The sequence below is a fragment of the Podarcis cretensis genome (assembly GCF_951804945.1).
Source record: "Podarcis cretensis genome assembly, chromosome: 9".
NCBI classification, from domain to species: domain Eukaryota; kingdom Metazoa; phylum Chordata; class Lepidosauria; order Squamata; family Lacertidae; genus Podarcis; species Podarcis cretensis.
The window spans coordinates 26,088,382-26,103,386 of record NC_137178.1 but is presented as its reverse complement, the minus strand read 5'-3'; the positions used below and the strand labels follow the sequence as shown (position 1 = coordinate 26,103,386).

Below are 15,005 nucleotides of genomic sequence, written 5' to 3'. Positions count from 1 at the left end.
AACTGCAGTTTTAAGTGTGTTGCAAATTATAGTTGTATGAGGGTTCTCCTAAAACCTTTCGGTACCCTTAAGGAACTTCAGTTCTCACGATTCTTTGGAGGAAACCATGACTGTTAAAATGGTATAAGTTCTTTAAATGTATTCCTAAATGTATGCCCATTAGGACAGCTGCCCTCAGATAGTGGGCACGATGATATACAAGTATATAAAATAAGGTGTGGTTTCTGTCTTAGGAAATGGGGGCGTATTCGTTTCTTTTGTTGTTTTTGTTACATATTTTGTGTTTTTATCTTGTATTTTTATGCTGTGAACTGCCCTGAGATCTACAAATGAAGGGTGGTATACAAATTTAATTAATTAATTAAATAATAATAATAATAATAATAATAATAATAATACATAGTCTCTTCCCCTGGGGCTCAGAGTTCTTTGTCTCTTTACACTGGAAGTCTGTACCTTCTCAGCTGCCATCCATATAGTTGCATATGAGGGGCTGCCTAGAAATCTTCTTCCACAGAAAATCTCCTTGCATGCCTCTTTGGTCTTATTACCTCAGCCAAGTACAAACACTGCCCTCTTTCAGAAGGCCACAACTTAACCCACTTGGTTGCCTAGGTTACCAGCTGGCCACCACCTGTTGTGCCCTTTAATGTGACATTGCCCATTACACAACCTTTCCACAGAATTTGAAATGCTGGCGTGCCTTCCCACACCTGCCCACAGACATCGAGGGAAGGCGATAGGCCTCATAAAGCCTCGAGTATATTTAAATGAGTTAAGGTAATTATTCATCGGTAATTATATTTTCGGTCCTCAAACAGTCCGTGAATTTTGATGTCATTTCCCTTTCATGAAAGCATGAGAACGCAAGTGCTCTGGATATCAGGCCTCACTCCCTTGTTGCAACAGGGTGCACTGTGTCAGTTACTCAGAAGTAACACAGAATACTGTCAGAAGGGACAGGCGGAAGATCTGATTAAAGGGTGTATTTGAAGGGTACAAATCTTGAGAACTTGTGTCCTAAACATGGAGGGTTTTCCCACTACCATGGCACCACGAGGTGCAGGGTATGATTGCATTTTTTAATGCTGGCAACAGTGTGGATAAGAGGGTGTAATCATGTAGATCCATACTTTGGAGACAGGCATTTGTAACAGCACAATGCTCACATTCACATCATATATTTAAAGTGCTATGAGACCACTTTAAACCGTCACGGGTTTTCCCCAAAGAATTCTGGGAGCTGCAGTTTGTTATGGGTGGCAGTTTGTTATGGGTGGTACAGAGGTACAATTCTCAGAAAGGTTTTCCTCGTCAATCTCTCTTGACAGGGATCTGCGTGGGGAAATGGAATCTCCTTACAGCTCTCGGAAGCTTTAACAAACCACAGTGCCCAGAATTCTTTGCGGGAAATGATGGGTGTTTAAAGTGGTATCATAGCGCTTTAAACAAATGATGTGAGTTTGGCCAAGGTGCTGGGATTCATGGTTTTTGCATTGTATTTAATAGGGGAAAGTGTGAGATGACGTTCAAGCATGGATATTGGAGGACTGTGTTTAAAAACCACGGGGACCCTTTGCAGTACTGCATCCTTAAGCAAAGAGAGAGTCAGGTCATCAGCAAAAGCTGTAGTCCCATCAGCAGGCTAAGCATGTCTCTCTAACAGTTGGTGAATAGTAGTTCCATCAGCAGTTCAGCCAGCAGGAGTCTCAAAGTAAAAGGAAAAGCACAGCTTTCCTTTTCCACTAGCCTCTGTCAGCAGCTGCTTCTTGTATCCCAAGACCGGCATACAAATCCTTGAAGGAAGATGGATTAACTAGGTACTTGCCGAAATGAAGACCTATAGTTCCATCAGCAAGCTCAGATTTTAGTATGTTTGGTTAAGGCCATCTCATATCCTTCAGTATCTTTGTCCTCAATAGTGCAATGTCATTTCTGACATATGAAATGGCTTCCAGGACCACACTAAATATTTTATTTTAATGGGAATTGTGCAAATAAACTCTTCTTACTTTTTAATATTATGCTTCGTTTTCCCTCAAAAAAAAACAAAACAAAAAACCCCTGACTTTTTTCAGTTGGTGTTTAGTGTCCCCTTTGAAACATTAATTCATTTTTGTCAGTTACGCTCAGTGGTGGAGTAACTTGCTTTGCATTTAATCTGCAGATAGCGCTGGAAAAGATCTTCTGCCTGCAACTCTAGAGAGCCTGTTAGTATAGACAATATTGACCTAGATGGTCCAGTGGTCTGATTCAGCATATGACAGCTTCCTAGATTCCTAAACTGCCTCAGAGTGCTCATCAGGAAAGCCTACCTTAATATCCCTCCCCAGCCCTTTGGGTAGTGTTGCTAGTTGTGACAACGATAGAAATCCAACAGCCAGTTTGACCAAATGCCACTGCAACATCCCCAGTCCTTTGGCTTCTCTCCCTTGGCTTGATGCTCCATCCCAGGGTATGCATGGAACAAAATTGCCATAGCTCCATGATTGATGAACATAATTCCTTAAAGATCTAATTCCTTAGAGATCTAATTTGATTCAATGTATTTCCATTCAAGTGAATCCCAAAGCAGTTTACAAGCAAAAGGCAAGAACAGCAACAATAGACATAACAATAGAGCATCACAGCTATAGCACAAGCGATCCCAGTAGGTACACTGTATTTACTGTATTATTTTACAGTTTGTAGGAAACTGCTCTGAAATTACTTTGATGCGATAAAGTCTACACACACTTTAGAAACACATTCGTCCACTGTTTGTTTCTGAAAGTGAACTAAGCACTTGTACTGCTGCCTCTGTCTACAAGACACTTAGCTACTTTTTGGTGCTATGAGTTTTATTATGTGTTGATTAGTGTATCCTTTTAGTAACTATCTTGTTAGGCTGGCAATTCTTCCATCAGCATGGTAATTTAGATTGAGCTAATTCCATGCCCTCTGGCAATCTTGTCTCAGCAGCTCTGGCCAGGCTGTGCAATCATTTGAAGCGGACACTCTGAGCAACATATTTTTAGGTACAGGCTTTTGTCTGATTAACATTCTACGGCCTTTGAAATGTGTTTGTGGGAGCGGGGTTATTGGTTTGTTTTGTTTTATTAGGTATTTTGTGTTCTCAACTTGTATTTCTATGTTGCGAACCACACTGAGGTCCACTTCTGAGGGTCTTCTGATAGTTCCCTCACTGCAGAAAGTTACGTTACAGGGAACCAGGCAGAAGGCCTTCTCAGCAGTGGCACCCTCCCTGTGAAACACCCTCCGATCAGATGTCAGGGAGATAAAGAATTACACAACGGAAGGGAAGTTTTTAATGTCTGACTTTCCCCCCCGGAAGCATGCCTGGGGAAACCCAGCCAGATGGGTGGGGTATAAACAATAAAATTATCATCATCATCATCATCATCATCGGTATACAAATATAATAAATAAATAAATACAGTACATTTGAGACTTAAGGAGGATGCTCTGTGCAGGCCCGCATTTGTGTCCCACCTGCTCTAAATGATCTCTTCCACCAGGTGTGCCCAACCTGTAGCCCTCAACAAGTGGTTGGACTACAGCTCCCACCATTCTTAACCATTGGCCATGATGGTTGGCGCTTATGGAGGATGGAGTACAGCAACAGCTAAGAGCCACAGGGTAGCCACTCTTATTTTATACAAATAGGTAGTGAGTCAAGTATTAGCAAACAAATGCCTCCTCAGATTCTACCCCAGCCCACAATGGACCTCAATTGAGACATGAAGCAAGGCTTAGTAGGGTCGATGACAGGCAGAAGAGCATTCGTCAAAGCCAGGAATCAAAGGTTTCGGCTTCAGAACTTACTTTCTGTTCCAGGGCCTCAGCCAAAACAGCCTGGACCTGGACTTGCCTGGAACGAAGTGGAGTCTTACCAGACGGAAATATTTCTTGAATCTTCTAATGATCAAGGTGACTCCCCTGCCAGGTAAGTATTCCTTTCCCAAATCTTCTAGTGGTCTAGCAAAAGGACCAGAATATCCAAGCATATCTAGGAAGCTAAAAGAAATATACACAGTTAAATGGGAAGCACTATTAGAACAAGCTATTATCTCCCAGATGACAACTTGAGGTCTGTCACCACAGCATTATCTTTACATTTCAATATAATAAAAAAATGTGGCATTCTGATCTCGCCCCTGCAAAGTTGTCTATAAGCAGAGTTTCAATTAATGCTGGAGAACATGTGATGAAGTTAGTGGGCATGCTCTTTCATCCAAGATTTCCAGATACAAAATTGTCAAAAATAAAATATAACACAGGATGTGTGGGGTGTTTATCATCTCTCAACAACCACAACCAACCCCATAACATCTGGCATTTACCAGTTTCCAGATCACAAAGTATGACTTCTAGGTTAGGTTTTAACTCTAGCACCTCACACCATTTCTTTTTGTAACATTTATGCTGAAGACAAGGTCTGTCCCATTGTCCCTTTTTATAAGAGAGACTTCTGTTATGCCACTAAATGACACAATCTCTGACAAACTAAAAACTTAACATATGCCATCATTTATATACAAAACCGGAGCAATAAAGCTAAGCCCTAGAACATGCTAAAGGTGGCTGTAAAATGCCCTTTCCCCAACCCTGTGTAATCAACTATATCTCACCCTTCAAAAAATGTTGATGGTGGGTTTACAATGCATAAAAACTAAATTCAATTAATATACAGCAATATAAATGGTCAAAAATTTAAACAGAAGAGTGCATCAAGATTTGCATTTCAATAGGAAATAAAAATGTTAAAAGGCTTGGGGGGAAATGATTTTCAAACAGTCGAGGTGCCAGAGGAAACTCTGGGGAGCCACCACTGAGAAGACCCTCCTGCATGTCGTCACATGCCTTGCAACAAATGACAGGGACATCTGAAGGAGGTCCTCCAAATATCCGTACCTCCAAGGGTACAGTCAATGTACCCTTGCCTTTACATGTAAGCATATACATGGGTTCAGACTGATTGACTCTGAATGAGGGACTGGGCTGTCAATCTCGCACTTCTTCTTTTTAGAAATAAAGCCCTGACCTACTAGATATGGAGAAGATAAATGAAATGGAAAGTAACCATATTTCTAAAAAGTGCTTAAGTCTGTGATCTAATGCAAAGTTGCCTAGGAGTAAGTATCACTAGAACTTACTTCGGAGTAGACAAGTGCCATGTGTTGCACTCATCTTTTCTGGAATCATCACATCTTGGTGGGTTTGTAATGAGATATTTAGTCTCTTCCTCATTCCTTGCCCCAACAAAACTAAAAAGCAGATTTTTCCAGTTGCGGGTAAATGTTATAACTAGTGCATTAATTCAAGACCTTTTCCCTGATGTCCTTATCAGCTTAAAAAGGAATGAAAGGAAGCAGGTACTAAAACAAGGAGACATTGTGTCTTGAATGAACACTGCTAAGTGGATTTCTTTTTTACACAAAGCAGAAAAACATCTTCTTAGTTGTCATGAGCTGCACATCCAAACCAGCCTTAATTACATACAGGTGATGGGAATTTGTCTAATGTTTTATGGTGAATCGTTGATGAGGCCTGCAGAAGGGAAATTTGTAGAAATAAAATCACCTTGACAGTAAAGCGCTAGGGTCAAAAAGCAAAGTAGAGTCTGTGTTCTCAGCTTTAATAAAAACAGTATGATCTGTCATCAACGCAGCATTTTTACACACTTGGACAATGCACTTTTGGAACTCCTGCTGGGTTTCATTTGATTTTCACTGAGGCCAACAAAGCATTGCTTATTGCTGGTAATTCATTATGACAGCAGAAAAGCTATAAAAATACACATGAGTCCCTTGTAAATAAACAGAATGCCCTGTGATATTTTTTCTATAAATACAAAAGATAACATGAACATCAAATCAAGAGAATGTGGCATCCTTTTTGGGGGGGGGGACCATAGACTTAAAAAGAAAATATTTCTGTTCACAAAGAAACAAGGGGTTTTGTTTGTTGTACATGAACTTCTTTTAAATCTTTTTTTTTACCATTATTATAGAAGAAAGTTACAAAAAGAGAGAGCTGTAGCTAGAATTATTTGAATGTTTAGGAAACCTATATAGAAGAGACATTGACCATGCCATCCCATATGTCTACTCAGAAGAAAATGAATTATTCCCCAATAAATGAGTGCAGGATTGCAGCTTGAGATCCAAAGATAAAATGTAAGTCAATGATGATCAATATGATGCCCTCCAGATGTTGCTGGATTCAAGCACCCATCAGCCCCAGTCAGCCAAGGATGATGGGAGTTATAGTCCATCAACATCTGGAGGGCATCTCATTGGCTACCTGTGGTGTAACTAATAACTAAAATCATATATTAAGATTGCAATCCTAACACATTTACTAGGGACTTACTTTTAAATAAATAGGGATAGGGTTGTGATGCTCAGATGGAATCCTAAACATATTTACTTGGAAGTAATCTCCATTGAACACAGTCAAACTTACTTTAAAGTACACGTTGTCAACCTGTCCGGGAGGGGGCATAACAAGTAGACATGTTCTTAACTTCTGGATATATTAAGTTAGCCATCTCCCTGATGCAATAAAATCATCAAAGTGATATGCAAGTCAATTCCCGTATTTCATTAAGGGTTACTATGAATAAACAAAAAGACAATGTGAGGAGGATTCTAGGGTTTGATAGGTTGTAGTGAGCCCCTATCACCATCACCCCTTTTATTGTTGACCTGACTGACTGCACACACCCTATTTTAATTATCTTTATTGAAGTTTTCAGCAGAAAATTAATTAAACTCAATAAGAACAAACAACAAATAAATACAAACCACAATCCAACCACTCAGTAATCAGTCTGTATCATTGGGTAGATTTGCCTCACAAAATATTCAGTTCAACAGAGGCCATGGAAATTAAAGATCTGACAAAAACTGAATAGAAATTAAAAGGAAGACATTGTATGTATTTTCAGCAAAAGAGCATAGCAGAAGATCTATTCCATACCTGTAAGTACAAGGAAATACGTTTATAGTCCTGTTTTCTAGAAAAGAGGAGCAGTTCCCTTCACAAACCTGGCAAATCAACTTGGGCATAATCAAGTTACCCCGTTCCTCAGACATCTATTATTTAGGGGTTTGGGATTTCATGCTGCTCCCATTTGTCTATCCAGCTGTGCAGGAGGACCACTGTTACAATGCCCCCCTCCCACACACTGCACATCAGTGCTCCAGGACTGTGTTTTTGTAGGCACATCCTGCACTGGCTGCCCCAGAGATCTTGGTTCTTAGAAGTTACAATCTAGAATTAGCTAAATTAGGAGCAACCTCCAACAGGCCCAGCCCTACTATTAGGCAGAGGGAGCAGGTGACTAGGGGACAAGAAGCTGTTCCCTCTAAGTCCCCCTGGCCAATCCTCCTGAGCTTTCCCCAGCTGTTCCCCTGAGCCAGATGTGGGGAACCTTGTTCATCCAGAGTGCCAAATTCTCTTGTGCACAACCTTATGGGGGCTGTGCATCAGTGGTGGATGGGGCCAGAGATAAAAGTGGGTGGTCATTACAAAGCAACATGCATATCCAAAGTGCCTGTAACTGGTATACATGTATAGTCAATGCAGGTTTCAGATTTTTCATGGCTGGTCAAAGGAAAGAAGGAAAACCTCTGCCGTATTTTGTTGTTGTTCAGAATAAAGGACGATCTCACATACAAGACGGCCATGGACAATAAAGGTGAACTCTGCCATCAAGGGAATAACCCTGGGACCTATAAATCGCTTTTGCTTTGCTTTGCTTTGCTTTGCTTTTTAAGGAAAATGTTCCCTCAATAAATCACCATCCAAATAGGGACAATTGCTTTTTAGCTGTCAGAACACACCAGCCAAGTAATTCATAAGGTGTTACATTTACACACATAAAATGAAATGAAAAACAGCTCAGGAAAGTGACCTCTGGCTTTGCCAAAAGCTGCAGCAAGTGTACTGGAGGGCAAGGTAAGCTCCATCTTACTAGCCAAATAAATTCAAAACAGAAGTCAAGAGAATACCAAATTCTGTGGCATGTGAGCATATGTCAGTAGAAACAACACCCACTAAGATCAACAGGAATTATTGCCAGGAGATGTTTTGAAGACACATGCAGCCACCATCTTAAAAGGGCTGGGTCTTGTCAGTGCCTGAATGGGCAACTCTCTGAAACTTTGCACATAGGTTCAATGTGGAGAAAATATTGGACATAAATGTAATATTTGTAAAAATACTATTTTACACACACACACACACGGGGACACGCACACACACACACACACACACACACACATACATACACACAATTACCCACCCCATCCTCGCCCATCCAATGCATGAGCTTATTAGATGCCATTTTAGTCCTGCAAAATTGATGACAACATCCCCCCTCCCACATCATTCTGGCCAGCAGGAGCAGACATGGCTGCAGATGTACAGAGAGCCTATGAGAATCAATGGCAGTTACTCCTGTGTAAATATGTAGAAGACTGGACCGTCATTGTTTCCAATTTGTGCTGAAAATAAAATATTATACTCTTAAAATATTATAATTTTATAATAATATAATAAAAATGCATATATTTCAATTTCCTTCTCATATCTGGTGTAAACATGGCAATGCTTTTCTTAAAATTTTGAAACAATAAAAAAAGCCTTAAAAAGAAAAGCATAAGCCTCATTTCTCTCAATGGAGCTCACCCCTGTGTATAAATATGCCTACTGTTGAACAGTTAATGGCTCAAAGATGCCCAGCAGATCTCCATATCTGTAAACATATGTTGAATGAGAGTCAAGCATCAAAACATAAGGTTTCCGATTTGTAAAAGCCATATTGGTATTATATCACTTGATGTACATGTGTGACTTCTTAAGTGGTGTGTGTCAAACAATCCTATGCTGACACACACAGAGGAAGTGGATTTTCCACAGAGGAGACACTCTGCTGCAACTCTTCCAAAGCAGCTATCTTAAAAGTTTACTTTCACATGGGTTTTCACTTTTTGACCTGCTCTTGACCTGGGTAATACTGGCAGACCTGTGAGTTTAAGAAGGCCTGGGATCTATTAAAAGAGTAGTAGCTTGACTTTTACTGAGTAGCATGCTGATGGTTTAAAGTAAATGTTATGGTTTGTCACAGGAACCAATTTGGTTACCGTTTGTTCTTCCTGCCCCTGCCTGCTGATATTTTCTCAAGTGTTTTTCATTCTTTAAATTCTACAAAGAAATCTGCATGCTGTTATTTTAAACTTCTGCATCTCTCTGTTGAGCGGTCAGTTCTAAACACAAGGCGGTGCACCCAAAGTTTAATCAAAAGTGCTGTTTGGCAGAACTTGAACCCAAAGAGAGCTAACTTTGAGGTCATCTCTTTCCAAACACCCGGCAGATCTTGCAAAGGTCTGGCTCAACCTAATTTCTGAAATCCTAAACTGTCTACAAATCATGGGATGCGTCTGCCTGCAAGGCACTCACACTGACAACGATGGTCAATGCAAAATGCTTCATGGAGATTACAAGTAGATTAGATTCATTAGTTCTCCGGTCTCATGCTTCAGGCCTTTTTGTCTTTAGATGTCTTTACAAGTGACACGTAAATGCATTTATTTTATTTTTATTGCAACTTTAATACAAATGGAATACATACACCAATCGGAAGCCACAGAAGCCCCATCAGATGTTTGGGTTCCAAATAAGATTCGCAAACCAGAACAGTCACTTCCGGGTTTGCGTAGTTCAGGAGTCAAACTGCCCAAGGCATCCAAGGTATGACTGTTTATAGCAGAAATGCCAGGCTGAACAATTTTTCAAGACTGAGCTTTACAGTGGACGCTTGGGTTGTGAACATGATCCTTGCGGGAAGCACGTTCGCAACCCGCAGCGTTCACAACCCACAGAAGCGCATCTGTGCACGCACAGGTTGCGATTTGGCACTTCTGCGCATGCGCAAAGCGCGATTTAGCATTTCTGCGCATGCATGACTACCGAAACCAGGAAGTAACCCATTCCAGTACTTCCGGGTTTGGGCAGTCCGTAACCCGAAAAAACCGCAACCTGAAGCGTCTGTAACCCGAGGGATGACTGTATAGCTTCAATCCTTAGACTACCTGCCCCACTCCTTATGTCATATATGACATCACATCTGACATCATATCTGGCCAAAACCACCTAATTGGGCCTATCCAACTTAGTTGAGATTCCTGCATTACAGGGGGGTAGACTAAATGACCTTTGGGATTTCTTCCACCTCTACGATTCAATGATCCTATGATTCCTGGACAGTTGTACAAGTGAGTCCTGGTGTAGAGAGGAAACAAAATGGGTAATGGTGATAGGAGCAAAGAGGTGAGGCCACTCAGATATGATGTCTTCCTGAAGGGCACATTTCCCAAGGGTACCCAAACCTCAAGCTGGCATCGATCACTTATCTATATAAATTCCTCTGAAAAGGTGTCATATCAAAGGGAGAGCACCTGTCAATAATTTTCTATGGGTGCTCAGAAACTGTGAGGAGAAATATTTTGTCAAAGATCATATGGGCAGAACTCTGTGGTATTCAGGAACTAATCCCATGGTTTCATCATTTGGATCTGTGAAGATAAGAAATCATATGGGAGAGAAAGTATATTTTTGTGTATCTTCATGAGAAACAGCAAACATATCACCATGTTTGTGGTGTCATGTTTACACTACTTGTCTAGCAGATAGAGGCCAGGGCAGGAATCAGTACATAAATTCCAGAAACAGGGCTTCATTCTCAGCATTCCATTAGTCCATGGAACAGAAAATCGTTAAGATTTTAGCAGTTGTTTTTCTGGTTGTAACATAATTCAGGTAATATGGTGCAAACCTGCATGTGTAGGCATGGAGGAGACATTTGATTTTGTACATATTTAAATCTGAATTATCAAATTCACACTTTTTGGGGAAAAATATGCCAACTAAAACACACTATTCTTTGAAAGTTGCACTTATACAAATTCTGTGACGCACTTCTCCACCCAAACAATGTTTATAAAAATAAATATATTAGGGGAAAGTGTGCATAAAAATGCAGATACTGGTGAAAAATGACATACAAAAATTCATTAGATATGGGAAAATTTGTTTGCAAAAATATGTACATTAGTCAAAACTACATATAAAAATGAGAGAAAATAGTACTAATATGCTGAAGAATTTTCATGAGAATTAAAAACATTTTTGTTTTATTTTTTGCAGATTGCTGCAAAATGTGGAGAACTGAATTTAAGACTGGAAAAATCAGAAATTGAGAGAACAAAAAATGGCAGATCCTTCCATTCCTACACATGTGTATTGAGGGGTCTCATAACTGGTGTAATATACTGTACATCTATTTTCAGGATTTTTTTAAATGGTGAGCTTTGATGAATCAGTTATGATCTCAGTATAAATGAAATGAAACAGCAACCCACAATCACTGGAATAGGGTTGCCTATTCCTCTTGCCATCCTTGTAAGCTTCAGAACCACATCTAACTGTCCACTGAATATTGTGTGAGATGGTACCTTAATCTGATCCTGCATGGTGCTATTGTTGTTTATTAAATTTGTATAGTGCTCTTCATCCATAGATCTCAGGGTGGTTTACTGCATAAAAATACAAAATGAAAACATAAAATATATAATAAAACCAGAACAAAAAATCCACAAAAATCAAAAGCCACCCTCCCCCCACGTCCCACAAACACATTTAAATGGATGTTATGATGTCATGATATGAGTTTAGCTAGGTTTGGTGACCAGGAACTGTGAACATCTGGGTTCAAGTACCAAATCTGATATAGATTTTTATTTATGATCAGCAACTCTTCAGAAATGTTAAAGGTAAAGGTACCCCTGCCCGTACAGGCCAGTCATGTCCGACTCTGGGGTTGCGCACCCATCTAACTTAAGAGGCCGGGGGCCAGCGCTGTCCGAAGACACTTCCGGTTCACGTGGCCAGCGTGACAAGCTGCATCTGGCGAGCCAGTGCAGCACACGGAGACGCCGTTTACCTTCCCGCTATAAAGCGGTCCCTATTTATCTACTTGCACCCAAGGGTGCTTTCGAACTGCTAGGTTGGCAGGCGCTGGGACCGAGCAACGGGAGCACACCTCGCCGTGGGGATTCGAACCGCCGACCTGACGATCAGCAAGTCCTAGGCGCTGAGGTTTTACCCACAGCGCCACCCGCGTCCCTTTTCAGAAATGTTACTCATCTGTAAAACATGGATTTTGTTGTTTTGTTTTTTGTCTAACCATAAATATACATTAAGAACTTTTAGTCATTATAAACACTAACAGAGAGTTCATGGTGCATAAGCAAGTGTTTTCCTAGACTATCATCATTCTGATAGATTTCAGTCATATGGATCATTTGTCAAATATACTGACTCACAAAAGCATTCTAAGGGCTGATTCATATAGCCAAGAGGCAATATGGTAATTGTATTAAATCCAGATCATGTGGTGTCTGCTCTGCAGGGGAAACAAGTTGTGTGTGGTCGCACACTGTGTGGTACCTCCAGTTTTCACCAGATGATCAAAAAACCTTGCTTCTTGTCAATGTCATCTGGGGGAAAAGGAGAGGGCCCTACATAGCATTTGGCTACAAATAAATTTGTTCCTGCACACAGCAACTTCTAACATTAAATTGGCTGCCATGTATTTACTTGTTCACGTAAAGTGACTCTTCGTTATGAATCCCTAGGCAGAATTTGTACTAGCTAGTATGCCAGTAACACCATAGCCGATATTCTCAAGACCATGCTCAAAGTGGAATGGAATCCCATTCCAATTCCTTTCAGGCCAACCTAAAATGCATCCCAGCTATTTTGAATGGATGTGATTTGAAATGAAACTATTCTACTTACCACCACAACCAAGCATTGCCCAAGATCATTTTTAATCATGGAAATGTCACAGCTAACTTGCGTTTTCTTTTTGGTGGCGTTTGGGATGTTGAAAATGCTCTTCTAAAAATGCTGGCATGTTTGCAGTTTTTCAGATCCTGGAAACTGGTTAAAAAGTGCATTGAACCAGGGTCTCCTCCCATTGGCAGTCTGGACTCTGTACATGCATCTGAGCAACATTAACATCTGAAAAACATACAACAAAAATCATTGTGTAAAAATTGTACTTACTGTGTTTTCAGGGAATGTAACATTAGTTCCAGTGGTGGCATCAGAGCAGGACATTCAGACAGATGCCCACCGGCCTTCTTAGCAGAATGAGCAATAATGTCCCCAAATGCAGACAAGTTACCGGTAGTTTAAAACAAGTAACACACACACCCTCCATTTTTTAGAGTCTCATTGAAAATGTGTCATTTGCTACTACCTACTGCAGACAGATCAGAGTCATTGATTTAGAATACAGAAAAACTCAACTATCTGATGTTTTAGATGTGTTTTATTTCATTACAACTGAAATGACTATAATTAAAGAACCACAAGAAAGGTTAACTGGTACAAATCAGCGGTCATTTTTGTAAATGAAAAATCTAGGAAAACAAGGAATTGTCTTTCAGCCAATGCAAAAAGAAATCAATTTCCTGCTATAATAAATCAGGGGTTACTGGGTATAATGCATACTCCTGGGTATTCTTCTGCTTTGTGTTCATCTGTCTCCACTGGCCATGTAGGACCAGACTTTGCAGTTCACATCCTGGCTGACAAACAAATAAGAAATATAATGTAACAACTAAGATGTCCCCTGTTTACTGCCTGCTGTGCTGATTGGGCTTTGGACTGGCTGTTTTATTGAGACGTAGGAAGAACTGACTCATCTCAGTATCATTACTTCACATGCATAAAGGTTGGGTGGGCAGTATGCCTGATGCAAGAGGAAAAGGATAAGCAATGAACAGGCTAAAAATAATTCTTCGCAGCCCAGTACATAATTCACTTGAGTGTAAGTACTAGGACTTAACCCAATTTATTTCTTACTGAATTCCATAAACCCTGCAGCCCGATCCTATGAGCTGGTATCCTTAGAAGGCAGCATATAAGATCCAGCTTAAATAATATTTCTTCTTCACTGACTACTCCTTTAGTTCACTGGAATCAAGGCTTGCAGAACTGTGTCAGTCATAATTGCTAGTGAAGAAGGGAACGCCAGAGAATGGTTAGGAAAACCAAAGTCCCACCTTTGTCACTGAAGGCCCAGGTGGCCTCAATGCCTAAAAGCGCCTTTTACCAGCTGTGACTCGTACAACAGCTTCAACTGTTCCTAGACAGGGAGAGCTTGACCGCAGTAGCTTAGGCACCGGTGACTTTAAGGCTGGATTACTGCAATGTGTGGGGCGTCCTTTCTGTGTTACTTAGAAACTGCAGTTAGGGCAGAATCTTGCAGCACGGTTGCTGACAGGAGTGAAACCCTGTCAGCAAATAACACCTCTGTTCAGAGATCTGCACTGCTTTGTGTTTTGTTGCTGGACTGAGTTCAGGGGGTTACATTTGGGACCAGTTTCCTTGCAGGATCACGTTACCACATATGTCCCCATTTGGCCACCTTGATCTTTGGAACCAACACAAATACCACATAATACTCATTTCACAGTTCTAAGCTACTGATCTACACTTTGGAACTCCCTGCCTAGTGACTACAGGCAAGTGTCCTTACTATGCTCTCTTCAGCGGCTGCACCAAGTTTTTTTTTTTGTTGAGGCAAGCCTATACAGACATCTAGCCATTGATGCATTTTAATCTCTCTTACTGTTGAATTTAAATATTTTAAATTGTTTTTAACTTTTTATTGATGATTTTAATATTTCTATGAGGTTTTACCACAGTCAAGTGGGATATAGATTTTGTTCAAAAAAGACAAATAAATATTTGCATTATGGTATTTTGTTTTTGTCAGTCATTTCGGGACTTTCTGTCGTTCTGCTTCATGCATTCCATAGAGTTAACCTAGCCTAATATTTATTTATTTCTATGGATGAAACAATACCCTGCCTTTCTTTTCTTTTCTTTTTTGATGTATCAGGGCAGATTGTAGAAAGTTCAAA

General features: G+C 40.3%; 1 long non-coding RNA gene across 2 annotated transcripts; it reads left to right on the top strand.

Annotated features, from left to right (window-relative positions):
- The first annotated feature begins 693 nt into the window (after positions 1 to 693).
- LOC307223818 lies at positions 694 to 7,762 on the top strand. Of its 2 annotated transcripts, none has more exons than XR_013842282.1 (4): positions 694 to 780; positions 2,962 to 3,017; positions 3,838 to 3,946; positions 7,662 to 7,762. It is a non-coding gene; the product is annotated as an uncharacterized lncRNA (long non-coding RNA). The 2 variants fall into 2 exon arrangements; XR_013842283.1 differs by having other exon boundaries at positions 2,959 to 3,017.
- The last annotated feature ends 7,243 nt before the right edge of the window (positions 7,763 to 15,005 follow it).